The sequence below is a fragment of the Aquarana catesbeiana genome, linkage group LG04, assembly GCF_042186555.1.
Source record: "Aquarana catesbeiana isolate 2022-GZ linkage group LG04, ASM4218655v1, whole genome shotgun sequence".
Lineage (NCBI taxonomy): Eukaryota > Metazoa > Chordata > Amphibia > Anura > Ranidae > Aquarana > Aquarana catesbeiana.
This window is the reverse complement of record NC_133327.1, coordinates 61,244,180-61,257,971: the sequence shown is the minus strand read 5'-3', so window position 1 is coordinate 61,257,971 and position 13,792 is coordinate 61,244,180. Positions and strand designations below refer to the sequence as shown.

The following is a 13,792-nucleotide window of genomic DNA, read 5'->3' as shown; positions in this document are numbered from 1 at the left end:
GGGCCGGGACGACCCCTCTATGTCCACCAAAGCAGGGCCAAAATGGATTCCAAAAGGCAAAGTGGTTCCGCGGTTCTCCAGGATATGTAAAAAAGGGAAGGAATGCTTCCATATAGTGTATATCTGGGTGTTTTTATTCATAAAAGAACACAATACATGTAAAAAGTGATCACAGGATAAAAGCAGTGTATAGGGTCTATAAAAGCCGCCCCATATAGTGTAATTCTGGGTGTTTTTATTCATAAAAGAACACAATACATGTAAAAAGTGATCACAGGATAAAAGCAGTGTATAGGGTCTATAAAAGCCGCCCTATATAGTGTAATTCTGGGTGTTTTTATTCATAAAAGAACACAATACATGTAAAAAGTGATCACAGGATAAAAGCAGTGTATAGGGTCTATAAAAGCCGCGGCTTTTATAGACCCTATACACTGCTTTTATCCTGTGATCACTTTTTACATGTATTGTGTTCTTTTATGAATAAAAACACCCAGAATTACACTATATGGAAGCATTCCTTCCCTTTTTTACATATCCTGGAGAACCGCGGAACCACTTTGCCTTTTGGAATCCATTTTAGCCCTGCTTTGGTGGACATAGAGGGGACGTCCCGGCCTTGTAGAGGCTCTACCCTTGCCTCCAACACTTCACCATTTTGCCCAGGGTGGCACCAAGCTCCATTGATTCTACGCTCACGGCAGTAGAATCCAACCTTTCTGGTAAGCGTATTCCATCTATTCGCTAAAGTTGATGATATACAAGCTGAAGATTGGGAAGCAGACAGGATTGATACACAGATTTTTTGATCTCACTGCGGACTGTTGTCCTATTTGGACTATACATTCCCCCTTTTTCACTTGGGACATTACGTCTATATGCACTTTGAATTCTATTCACTATTTACTCTTGTATGTTTAGATAAGGGTCTGGTATGGATTTTGGGGGACCCCTATGCCATTTTTTTTTAAAGTTGGTGCAGGGTTCCCCTTAATATCCATACCAGACCTGAAGGGCCTGGTATGGATTTTGGGGGGGGACCCCCACGCAATTTTTTTTACATTTTTTGTTTGGTGTTTCCCTTATTATTCATACCAGAACCAAAGGGCCTGGTAATGGACTGGGCGGGGTACCCATGCTGGTTTTTTTTCAATGAGTTTTATCTATATTGCCGAGACCCGACAATTCATTAGAGCAGCAATCAGTTTTAAATGACTTTTTTTGCTTTAGAAATGTCATTTTGCTGTGGTACTATTCTAAACACGGGAAAACTGCGCCACTTTACAGGCATACTATAGACACCCCCCAGGCATGATATTTAAAGGAATATTTCATTTTTATTGTTTCACTAATCTAGGATGGAAAAGGACCTGGGGGTCCTAGTAGATGATAGGCTCAGCAATGGCATGCAAGGCCAAGCTGCTGCTAACAAAGCAAACAGAATATTGGAATGCATTAAAAAGGGGATTAATTCCAGAGATAAAACGATAATTCTCCCACTATACAAGACTCTGGTCCAGCCGCACCTAGAGTATGGTGTCCAGTTCTGGGCACCAGTCCTCAGGAAGGATGTACTGGAAATGGAGCGAGTACAAAGAAGGGCAACAAAGCTAATAAAGGGTCTGGAGGATATTAGTTATGAGGAAAGGTTGCGAGCACTGAACTTATTCTCTCTGGAGAAGAGACGCTTGAGAGGGGATATGATTTCAATTTACAAATACAGTACTGGTGACCACACAATAGGGATAAAACCTTTTTGCGGAAGGTAGTTTAACAAGACACGTGGCCACTAATTAAAATTAGAAGAAAAGAGGTTTAACCTTAAACTACGTAGAGGGTTCTTTACTGTAAAAGCGGCAATATATAATATGATGAACCACCGAAGGTCAACTATATTGCCTTCAATATGTTGCCAACATCCCAAAAAATCGATGCACAAAAAGGGCCCAGGGGTAGGGACCATATGTACCCCTCAGTACAGTGGGTCTTTATAGGCGAACAGAACAATACGTTTAAGTAAAATTATTATTTATTTAGAAAAAGCATAAAAACATGACATACTAAACATGAATTTCTACAAAAATGCTTATGCAGTGAATTTTCTCTCATATGATTATTATATACTTCGATCTATAGATACATGTTTCTCTGTGAGCCTAACATGTTTTAGGACGATGTCCCTTCTTCAGAGGTGTATTGCAGAGAGAAATATTGTATGTATGGAAGACACATTCTGAAAAAACAAATGAAAGCAATTTACATGTCGCCCCAGAGGAAGGTCCGGGTCCGCCTGCCTCATGCTGGCGATATGTCGTGCCGCCCTTTTGTGAAACTCCAACTTAGTTTTTCCGACATAAAAGCATTTGCATTGGCACGTTAGCAGATAAATAACCTCAGAGGTCTTGCAATTAGCAAAATGTCTCGGCCTATACATTCTGCCATTTGGTAATTTGAATTTAGTTTGTGTGTTCATATAACGGCACACGTAAAAGTTCCAAGTCTCTTACATGTATCTGATCGGAAGGTGCCCGTATATTTTCGCTTTTTACGAGATGGTCTCTTAATGAGCGTGCTTTTCTAAAGGTAATGGTGGGTGTTGCGGATACATGTGATTTTAGGTTGGGATCTATTTGTAATAGATGCCAATGTTTCTGTAGGATGCTTTTGATAGTTCCATGCTGTTTATTATAAGTGGTGATTAATCTAATGGCTGGTTGAGAATTAGAAGATGTTTTTTTAGAGAACAGAATGTTATGCCTTAATTGTCCCTGAGCTCGTTTAAAAGCTTTTTTCAGACATGTGGGCGAGTATCCTCGCTCTCGGAGTCTTTCTCTTAATTTGTTTGCCTCCCGAACAAAGTCAGTGTCAGTTGAGCAGTTGCGTCTAAGTCTTAAATATTGCCCATATGGGACAGATAAGACTAATGATTTGGGGTGTGAACTTGACGCATGTAGAATGGTGTTTCCAGCGGTCTCTTTTCGATAGAGGCCGCTGGATAAAGAACCGTCTATGGATTTCGTTATACTTAAATCAAGGAAGGTGATAGAGGTGTCACTGAAGGTCATTGTAAAGTATAGATTAGAGTTGTTTTGATTCATGATTTGTATAAAAGTATGTAGAGCCTCTGATGTCCCATTCCATATCATGAATATATCGTCTATATACCTGAACCATGCTACTACATGGGTGGTATATGACGAAAGGCTATCGTCTGACAGAAGAGACCGCTCCCACTCCCCCAGGTACAGGTTGGAATACGATGGGGCACAGCAAGTCCCCATCGCAACTCCCTGCACCTGGAGGTAGTGGGAGCCGTCAAACGAAAAAATGTTGTGCGTTAGAATGAAATCTAATGCTTCCAAAAGAAATGAGTTGAGTTTACGGTCATCTTTCTGAGATTGTGATAAGATGTGTCTAATGACTGCAAGGCCTAAATCATGTGGGATAGAACTGTATAGTGCTTCTACGTCGATGGCTACTAGAAGCGAATGTGGTAATGTGTGTAATTCCTCCAGATTTTGCAACAAATGGATGGTGTCCTTGATATATGAGAATAGACCCGCAACATAGGGTCTAAGATGGCTGTCTACGAATTTGCTTAGATTTTCGGTTATAGAACTGTTTCCGGAGATGATGGAGCGACCGGGGGGGAGGCAATACAGAGTGGGGGTACGCGGATATGGTGTCCTTATGTATTCCCAAACGTCTTTATCGATAGCCCCGCTACAAAACGCTTTATCAACCAAATCATAGAAGGCGCCATGAAATTTGTCTATGGTGCTCTTTGAGATAGGTTTGTACCATGATAGATTGGTTACCACCTTCAGGCACATGTCTCTATACTGCTCATTAGTCATGATGACGATGTTCCCACCTTTGTCTGATGGCTTGATCGTGAGGGAGTGTTCTCTTTTTAGAGATTCTAAAGCTAAATGTTCATCTTTAGTGAGATTACTTTGAGAAATTTTTGATTTGGTATTTTTTAATTTTTTAATCTCTGATGTGGTGGATGGTATGAATGCTGCTAAATTGGGATTAGTTGTGAAGGGCGGAAATTTGTCTGATTTTTTCTTAAATTTTGCCTGCTTATCTGGCCGTGATGGAGCTTCCTTTGTGATATGTTCCTCTAAAAGGTTTTCAATATCAATTGTATCGATGAGGTCGCTAGGATCTTGTTCCTCAAGGAGGAACAAGGATGTGGAATTCTCTTCCACAGGCAGTGTTATCAGCGGGGAGCATCAATAGTTTCAAGAAACTATTAGATAAGCACCTGAACAACCGCAACATACAGGGATATACAATGTAATACTGACATATAATCACACACATAGGTTGGACTTGATGGACTTGTGTCTTTTTTCGACCTCACCTACTCTGTTACTATGTTACTTTAAGCACTATTAAAATCACTGCTACTGAAAACTTTTTTGCATTGATACATGTCCCCTGGGGCAGAACCCGGGTCCCCAAACACTTTTTATGACAATAACTTGCTTATAATCCTTTAAAATTAGCGCTTTTGATTTTTCATGTTTGTGTCCCATAGACTTTAACGGTGTACGTGTGTTCGTCCGAATTTTTTGCCTGTTCGCAAGTTCTGATGCGAACCGAAACGTGGGGGGGGTGTTCGGCTCATCCTTAGTTTGCACCTACTATCCAAGGAATAAAACACGGGACAAATAGGGGGACCAGTTTGAGAGTCTGTGCACTACAATGATAATATTAAGCATTAACTCTCAGGTGTCATTGTTTGCTCAGAATGATCAGAAATGGGCACCAGTCACTTTAGTTGATTTTAAATAAAAAAACAAGTTTATTGCCCATGTGAGAAGGAGGGTGATGTACAGATAAGGATATCCCCTTATACACTGGAACTCAGATATTGGACTAGGCTGTCTTCTTGAGATTCTCTAAAGTATCTCATGGTTGTCTTCTAAATCAGAGACTGGGCTGGCTAGACCCCTTCAGAATTCAGATTCTTTGACAATTGAGATTCTAGTTGTAGACCAATCTTTAACTTTCCACTCAACCAGTCAATCAACACATTTCCATATGTGAGGACAGTTGCAGATAATTTTCTCCAGGCCATATATTCTTTCCTGTAGCAGCCAACGCCTTCAGAAGTTCCTCCCAGGGGAGAGGGCGCTTCTGAATCCTTCTATGTGTTAAGCCCAAGGCCTAGGAAACACTGGCATCCTCACGTGAGAAAAGCTCAGGAGGGAAGAAGAAGAACAGGAAGTGGCTCAGAAATGTAATAGTTCTCCCAGCATGCCTTAGTAGGTTCCCCAGGCCCACTGACTGGCTATGAATTATCCATAACACAATATGGTATCTCTAGAACACGCTGCTGGAGCAAGGTCAAACAACATATGGCAGAGAAAATATACTCTAAGTTTAGATATCACTTCCATTGAGATACAGCTAGGCCGAAGCCCACTTTTGGTTACAGATTTTACAAATATACAAAAAAGACTTACAAAAATATTACATCCCTACACACTTTTTGTAGTATTCAAATTTCCATATTATAAAAAGCTTCACTTTTGATCATTGTCATGAACAGACACACGTAACGTTGTGTTCATGCAAACATATACCACTATATATACCTGCAGCTGCAACCCAACATCGCTCAGTGAATCCATTGGACAGCACGCGTTGAAAAATGTGTACATATAGTGAAATAGAATAGCTAATATGGCTGGTCTCATGGAATGACAATTCATTAACATGTGGGAAAATGCTGAAATGGTAACTATACTATAAAGTTGCGTTTTTTTGTAAGTGTTAGGTAAGTCAGGTTTTCCTAAGTAAAAGCTTTGAAAAAAATGTAGAGCCTGCTGGATAGGCATTAGGCTTTAGCTGCTGGTGACCCCTGATGGTTTGACCCATGACCTGTTAGGCTGATCATATCCATAGAATATTCTGGGTCACTGGTCACAAATACCTTAGTTCAGAAACCAATGCAAGTTGAACAAAAAGCTCTGCAATTTTCTAAAGTGCTGATGTATCATCTGAACTGGCCTATTTTAGGATGGCGCCGGCGGTACCTGTGCTGTAAGATAGCATAACCTTCCCAGTGGAGCAACGACCTTGGTGGAGCCTAGTTTAGCACTCTCTGTTACATCCCCCTATGTCAAGTCAATTTCCTCAACCCCACACTTTGTACAGGTTTATCATCATTAATAACAACTAATGAGGTGCTTACAGCAATAGAGTGAGTTAAAATTACCTGAAAGGAAAAAGGATTTTTGTGGTGGGGAATGGACGAATGGTATTTAAATTATGTTGCTTGGAGTGATGATGCTTGAACTACGGTGGGGAGGGGGATTATCTCAAGCTTGTGATCCAGCTATTCATTGTCACTTCCTTAAGCTGTCCATAGATGGGTTGTTCTATTTTTGATCAGCCAGTAAGCTGATAAAAAAAAAAAACATACACATTCCCCCATCCAGCCAAGCTGTTGTCTGCAATTAGCCATTTACTAACCACTGAAGACATCAGCTTATTCATCACGCACACCAAAATTACTACAAATCATCACACCACTTTACACCTAAAGGACTTAGGTTACCCACACATTATGTTATATTTACTTGAAAATGTTAAGTCATATAATTTTGGTTTAGGCATGGTGGGCTCCTCTTTAGGTGATGATGGACTGAAAACTAAGGAGCAAAGGACCCACCAACACCAACCTCAACACCACCTCCCTAAAATATCATTGGTGGAGGTGTTCAATATCAGCATTGCTCTGTGCCCTTGTTTGGTTTTTACTATTGAGACTGAGGGTAAAGAAAACCTCTTATGCCCCGTACACACAAGCGGAATGTCCGACAGAAAAGGTCCGACGGGAGCTTTTCATTGTATATTCCAATTGTGCAAACCGCTCGTCTGTATGCTGTTAAGATGTACCTAAAAAGACGCATGCTCTGAAGCAAGTACGAGACGGAAGCTATTGGCTACTGGCTATTGAACTTCCTTTTTCTAGTCCCATCGTACATGTTATACGTCATCGCGTTCTGGACGGTTGGACTTTGGTGTGATGGTGTGTACGCAAGACAGTGTCAGTGGAATTCCGTCGGAACTCCATCGGAAAAACCTTCAGAGTTTATTCCGACGGGAAAACCGGTCGTGTGTACAGGGCATTACTCTTCTCAGGGCCAGAGCAGATGGAAAACACGTTTATAATAACGTATATGAGATTGTAATGATTGAGTGTACATTACTTTAAAGTTGAACTCTAAGAAACCTAAAAATCCTCCATTGCCGCAGGACTGCTCCTGCACTGCAAGGGTTAGCTGTGCATTTATGTCTAGTCAGATGCCGACCGCCCTACGTACATTTACTGTGGCAGGGTAGAATCACGTACCTGTATGTGATTGTGCACTTCTGGGTCTGGGGCATGCAAACGCGTCCGCGGGGACCTGCAGATCATTCGGGAGACAGATAGAACGGCGATCTGCCTATGTAAACAAGGCAGGTCGCCATTCTGTGACAAGGGAAGGCTGTGATTCTAAGCTAAGCAGGAACATGGATCTCTGCTTTCCCTCAGTAAAAGCACCTCCCCCACACAGTTAGCAAGCACTCCCTAGGAACACATTTAACCCTTTGATCGCCCCTGATGTTAACCCCTTCCCTGCCAGTGTCATTAGTACAGTGACAGTGCATATTTTTTAGCACTAAGCACTGTATTAGTGTCACTAGTCCCCAAAAAGTGTCAAAAGTGTCAGTTAGGTGTCTGATTTGTCTGCCTCAATATCGCAGTCCTGCTATGAGTCACTGATCGCTGCCATTACTAGTAAAAAAAAAAACTCCAAAAATATATCCCATAGTTTGTAGATGGTCTAACTTTTGCACAAACCAATCAATATACGCTTATTGGGATTTTTCTTTACCAAAAACATGTAGCAGAATACATATTGGCCTAAATTGATAAAGAAATTTGATTTTTTTTTACATTTTTTTTTTTACTGGGTATGTTTTATAGCAGAAAGTAAAAAATATTGGGGTTTTTTTTTTCAAAATTGTCGGTCTCTTTTTGTTTATAGTGCAAAAAATAAAAACTCGCAGAGGTAATCAAATACCACCAAAAGAAAGCTCTATATGTGGGGAAAAAAAAGAACATACATTTTATTTGGGTACAGCATCGCACGACCATGCAATTGACAGTTAAAGTAACGCAGTGCTGTATCGAACAAAATAGCCTGATCAGGAAGTAAAACAGTGGGAGAACAAAGAGATGTCTCCGAGAGAATAGCAAAAAGGAGAATCAACCATGGTATATCAAAAAATAGAAAAACTTTATTGAAAAGGCAGTGTAAATAACTATATATTATGGTGACAATTGCGCCAATTAAGTAGAAAAAAAACCCCAGTATACCCAGATTAAAAAACACACAAAATTACAACGTTGTCACAATAATTGGCTATCTGTCAATATGGCATGCAGGTTCCCCCTTATGAACTTGGTAGTCCTGTATTGAAAGGGTATAACACAGCACTAAACTCCCAGCTTAGGATTAGTCTGAGGAGGTTGCCCGAAGACTCCCCCTGCTCCATAGTGTTGATTGCTGTTGTGATGAAACATGAGAGACTACCTTCAAAATTACTGCAGTCTGCGTGTTGACGTATCCTCGTGTTGTTAGTCGACAGTCTAGCAAAGAACGGCTAGGCATGTGAAGTCCGGTCGGATGCAGCTGCGTCAGCTCAGAGGGCTCGTGAGGAAGCCTGGGGCGGACTCATCCAGTCAGTCAATGCGGAAGGGGCGGTTGATGTTGAGCCGCTAGCTTGTTGGAAGGCTCGGTGGAGCTCTGGACCGGCTAACGTTGCCTACGTCAACGCGTTTCGCACACGTGCTCGTGTGCTTCGTCAGGACATGAAGGGGGTAAACCTTCCGGAGCTGAAGTGGCTAGGGGACTTAGTAAAGCACTTTTTCTTACCTGGTCCTCAGCTCCTGCAGGCTCCTCTGTACTGCTAGAGTAGTCCATGCAGCCTCTTCTGCCCTATGCTACGGAGGTCCAAGGTCCTCTTACATCATGAAGACCAATTCAGGGCCCATTGTTCTGCATTTGACATGACGACGTTGGGGAACACTCCACTGCAGGAGCATTGTCTGCCGGGGAGTGGAGGCTCAGGTAAGTAAAACTGTTTTTTCATCCCGTAGACATAAACAAGCTTTAATTTCCAGGTATAATATTGGATTCACAACAGATATAAATAGTGCACCTTCTATGGCTGCTAAACAAAGACAAGGAATAGGGGCGCCTCTGAGAAATTATCATAAACACTTTATTTTAAATAAAATATCCACTCACATGAAAGTAGGAGAAGGCATGTACAAGAGCGTGGTGAAGGCTGGAAGGCTGAAAACCACAGGGCTGCAGGTAGAAGCTGTATCATTGTAGCTGGAGCACAATCCAATCCAGGCAAGCAGGGGTGCAGATGACTGAGCACATACACACAGGTGAAATGCAATGTCCCTGGAGGATGGTATCAGTAGTCCAGTGGAAAAGGAAGGAATCAGTCCAATAATAGCATGAATATCTGTGGAAAGGAGGAGAGAGACGTCTGGCTGGATGGCAGGGCTGCGCTGTATCTCCAGCGATCGTACTGTCCCTGTGTGGTGAGGGAAGAGACACGGCCGTGTATGTGAGATGGAAACGAGGCTTGGAAAGCAGACACAGGCCGGTGCCGAGCCGTGACGTCATCAACATGCAACGCGTTTCTGAAATTGCTAGCTATAGATGAATGGAATAGCCGCATTCCTTTTTCAAGCATGGATACACAATACATGGAGGGGTTTAATATAGGCGGACCGAGGGGCAGAACCAAAAACATGAATGGAGACACAGGCTAATGAAGAGGGGAAGGGGAGGAACTAAGGAAGACAGGAAATGGGGCAGAAAACAGGAAATGGGGCAGAAAACTGTGAAAACAGAAAATGGGGCAGAAAACAGGAAATGGGGCAGAAAACAGGAAATGGGGCAGAAAATGGGACAGAAAACTGTGAAAACAGGAAATGGGGCAGAAAACAGGAAATGGGGCAGAAAATGGGACAGAAAACTGTGTGTATAATTTAAAAATGGTAAAGAATAATGGAGAAAATATTTTTTGAAAAATAAATAAATAAAAAATGATGATGAAAGAATGACAAGCTAAAAGTAGATATAAATATATGAATATTGTAAATAATATAAATAAATATGTAAATAATAAAAATAGATATATGGTCAGGGATTACCTGCAGCCCTGTGGTTTTCAGCCTTCCAGCCTTCACCACGCTCTTGTACATGCCTTCTCCTACTTTCATGTGAGTGGATATTTTATTTAAAATAAAGTGTTTATGATAATTTCTCAGAGGCGCCCCTATTCCTTGTCTTTTTTTAGCTATTGGAACTCGCTTTTGGTTTCTTGGTGGCTGCCCTGACTGAGACTGCGGTTTTATATTACCAGTGTAAACATCTGTACACCCACATTCCTGGACTATTAGGTACTATATTGTAAGGTATCTGCATATTGCGCCTTGTTACTTGTTTTATGGCTGCTAAACAATCGCTTGGATTGATCTCCAGTTCTTTCCCAGACAGCACAGAGGCTATCAGCCACCCAAGCAACAGTCTATTCACTCTGGTTCCAATAAGTAGTGTGGAGGTTGTCTTTTTAAGATTTATTGCTGAAGTAACTTGTAACCGGAGAGGAGTTGGGGGCATGGGATACCCAAAAACGCACAGCAGTAGATAGTGAACAGAGGACAGTCTTTCTAACAGTAGCAGTAGTGGCTAATAGTGAACAGTCCAAGGCTCCACAGCTGAAGACAATGGGGCAAGTCCTTGGGCATCTGGTTACCCTGCTCCAGTGCACAGCTATTGGTACCCAGTGCAGCGTCCAGCACACAGTTTAAGGGATCTAATTAAGATCATTACTCACAAGTCCCCAGGACATCTGCCTCCTTCCATCCTCCTCCGGACACAACCCATTGAGTAAGATGGTGCCTCTCAGGACCGGATCTCTTTTTGTGCGGTTCTACAGTCAGCTCTGAGCATTTGACGGTTTAATCCTAGCACCTCTCCTAGAGCAGATATTCAGTCCCTGGGGTACCTGACTGCAGTAGCCCTTGCACCTCCGTAACCCTCCTGGGGAGAAGGAACACTGCTCTCCAGTGTCTCAAGCTATTTATCTGCACCCTTGCCCCCTTCTGGACACTTCCCCTCCAGGGACTGGCCGGACCCCAATAAATATTCAGGCTAGTCAATTTTAATCTCCCGCCCTAAGTTCTGAAAGCTTCTTCCAGAGGCAGAGGCAAATTCTCAGACTATGAAACCCTGAACAGGTCATACCAAACAATTACTGTTCCCTTGATTACAGAAGGCGCCAAAGCTAAATTTGCCTAGTAACCTACGCCTGGAAAGTGCTACAATTATTTAAAAAAATTGTTAGCAGACAAAATAATTTACAGTAGGATAGAAATCATCACTACTATTTCATTGTTTTATTAGTCACAGATTAACCTTTCCCCTCTCAAATACAGGAGTGTCAATCACACTAAAGTAAATTAAAAATAACCCAGTGTTTTTTTTTAGACTTAAAGCATTTGTTACCCCAATATTTCATACTTCTGATATGTGACTGCTGTACCATGTACTTGTATGAAAAAATATCCTGTTCTCTTTGTATTGCTTCCTTTGTGTGAGATCCCTAGCATTCCTCCTAGTCCCCTTGCTTTCCTATTAAAAACTGACCACACTAAGCAAAAGAGCACACTGTGGTCAGTTCTCTAGCTATGCTGGGAACTCAATGTACTCTCCTCCAATAATCAGACTTGTCCTAACACGCCCCCCCCCCCCCTGCACAGCCATTCACTGGGAAGCTCAGTGTGCTGCTGCTGCTTCTCCTCCTCCTAGCTCCTATGCATCTGAGAACAGAGGGAATGTCATCACTTATAAAAAAAAGGAAAAAATGTATTTTTATAATGTTTTATATAGGAAGTGCCAGTTATCGGTTCTCCTCGCCTCACACTGACAGAGTATGAGGAGAGCCAATCAGCAGCATCTCCTCACAGGGGAGACCTGTACAGATAATCAGGGCACTGATCATCAGTGCCTTGATGATCAATGTAGCCCAAACAGTGATGCCAGTCAGTGCCCATCAGTGATGTCAATTTGTGCCCATAAGTCATGCCAATTTGTGCCTATCAGTTATGCCAATCTGTGCCCATCAGTGATGCCAGTCAGAGCTGCCTTTCAGTGCTCATCAGTGCCTGCCCATTAGTGCCACCCATCAGTGCCGCTTATCCGTGCCACCTATCATTGCCAATAAGTGCTGCCTATCAGTGCCACCTATCAGTGCCCATCAGTACTACCTATCAGTGCTCATCAGTGCTACTTATCAGTGATGCCTATAAGTGCCCATCAGTGCTGCAAATTAGTGTCTCCTGATCAGTGCCACCTCATCATTGCCCTTCAGTGCCATCTCATCAGTGCCCATCAGTGCCGCCTCATCAGTGCCCATCAGTGCCGCCTCAGCAGTGCCCATCAGTGCAGCATCATTAGTGCCCATCAGTGTCACCTCATCAGCGCACATCAGTGGAGAGGAGAGAAATTACTTATTTACAAATTTTCTGACAGAAACTAAGAAAAACGTTTTTGTTTTTTTAAATTTTTAGATCTCTTTTCATTTTTTAGCAAAAAATGAAAAACCCAGCAGTGATTAAATACTGCCAAAAGAAAGCTCTAGTTGTATGAAAAAAAGTTGATAAAAATGTAATTTGGGTACAGCGTTGCATGACTGCGCAATTGTCATTCAAAATGTGATAGCGCTGAAAGCTTAAAATTGGCTGGGCAAGAATGGGGTAAAAGTGCCCGGTATTGAAGCCGTTAAGCTGGCCATACACTGGTAGAATTTTGCTTGAAAACTGTCATTTTTTTAAACATTCATTTGATTTTTTTCTAGTGGTTAGTGTGGTCAAACTGACAATTGTTTTTGACTGCAGTGATGAGAAAATCAAAGGAGAGGGGTGGAAAATTGTTTATGTTTTTTAACTGCCAGAATGTAATTCTAATCGTTAATCTAACCTTTGTTCGAGATTACATTAACTTCCATCTATTCTGAAATTGAATGTTAAAATTTGTAACATTGTCATGACAATTGATTGACATTTATTTTTTCATACAAACTTTGCATAGTCACTGATGGTGTTAATCGAATGTTCTGAAGAACGAACTTCATGTGAATATTTGCACAAACATCTAACAGTGTATGGACAGAATTAAACACCACAGCACTCTTGGGTTAAAACATTACATTTCCTGCATTGATAGATGGAATGTCGTACCTTTGTCATTGTCTGGGAGGCGTAGAAAGCCTGCGGGGCTTCCAGTCTTCACACGAGGAGGAGAACGCAGAGCAAAAACATTAACAGGAATGGAGGTGTTCTGTTGTCACTGGCTGCTATGGAGACCAGTCCCTCCCATCTGTTTGTATTGCGTCACTGTGCATGTCAGGCTTTTGTTCAGTACCTGCAGAAATCTCCAGACATTCAAGACAACACATGTAGACCGCCTACTCCCTCTCTAAGGACCTACACATTATAATAGCTAGAAATACTTTCAGTGGCAAAGGAAATTAAAGGGAATGTACAGTGGTGTTCTTTAATGCACGTAGACGTGTGTTGCTGATGAACGCTGGCATTTGCATTTGAATGCAGTGCTACTGTTGGAGGATGCGAACATGGCTTTAGTCATAGGTCGGAAGTGGTTCTGATCTTACTCTCCTCTCCTCCCCCTTACATAGA

General features: G+C 41.9%; 1 protein-coding gene across 2 annotated transcripts in view; it reads right to left on the bottom strand.

Annotated features, from left to right (window-relative positions):
- The window catches only part of ANKRD66 (ankyrin repeat domain 66), a 29,233-nt gene extending 15,744 nt beyond the window's left edge, over positions 1 to 13,489 (bottom strand). Inside the window, exon 1 of one of the 2 annotated variants that reach the window (XM_073625259.1) lies at positions 13,334 to 13,489. The gene's annotated coding sequence lies outside the window, so the exon portion shown is untranslated. The remainder of the gene's footprint in view (positions 1 to 13,333) is intronic. The other variant, XM_073625260.1, reaches the window with a different exon arrangement.
- Between the last annotated feature and the right edge of the window lie 303 nt (positions 13,490 to 13,792).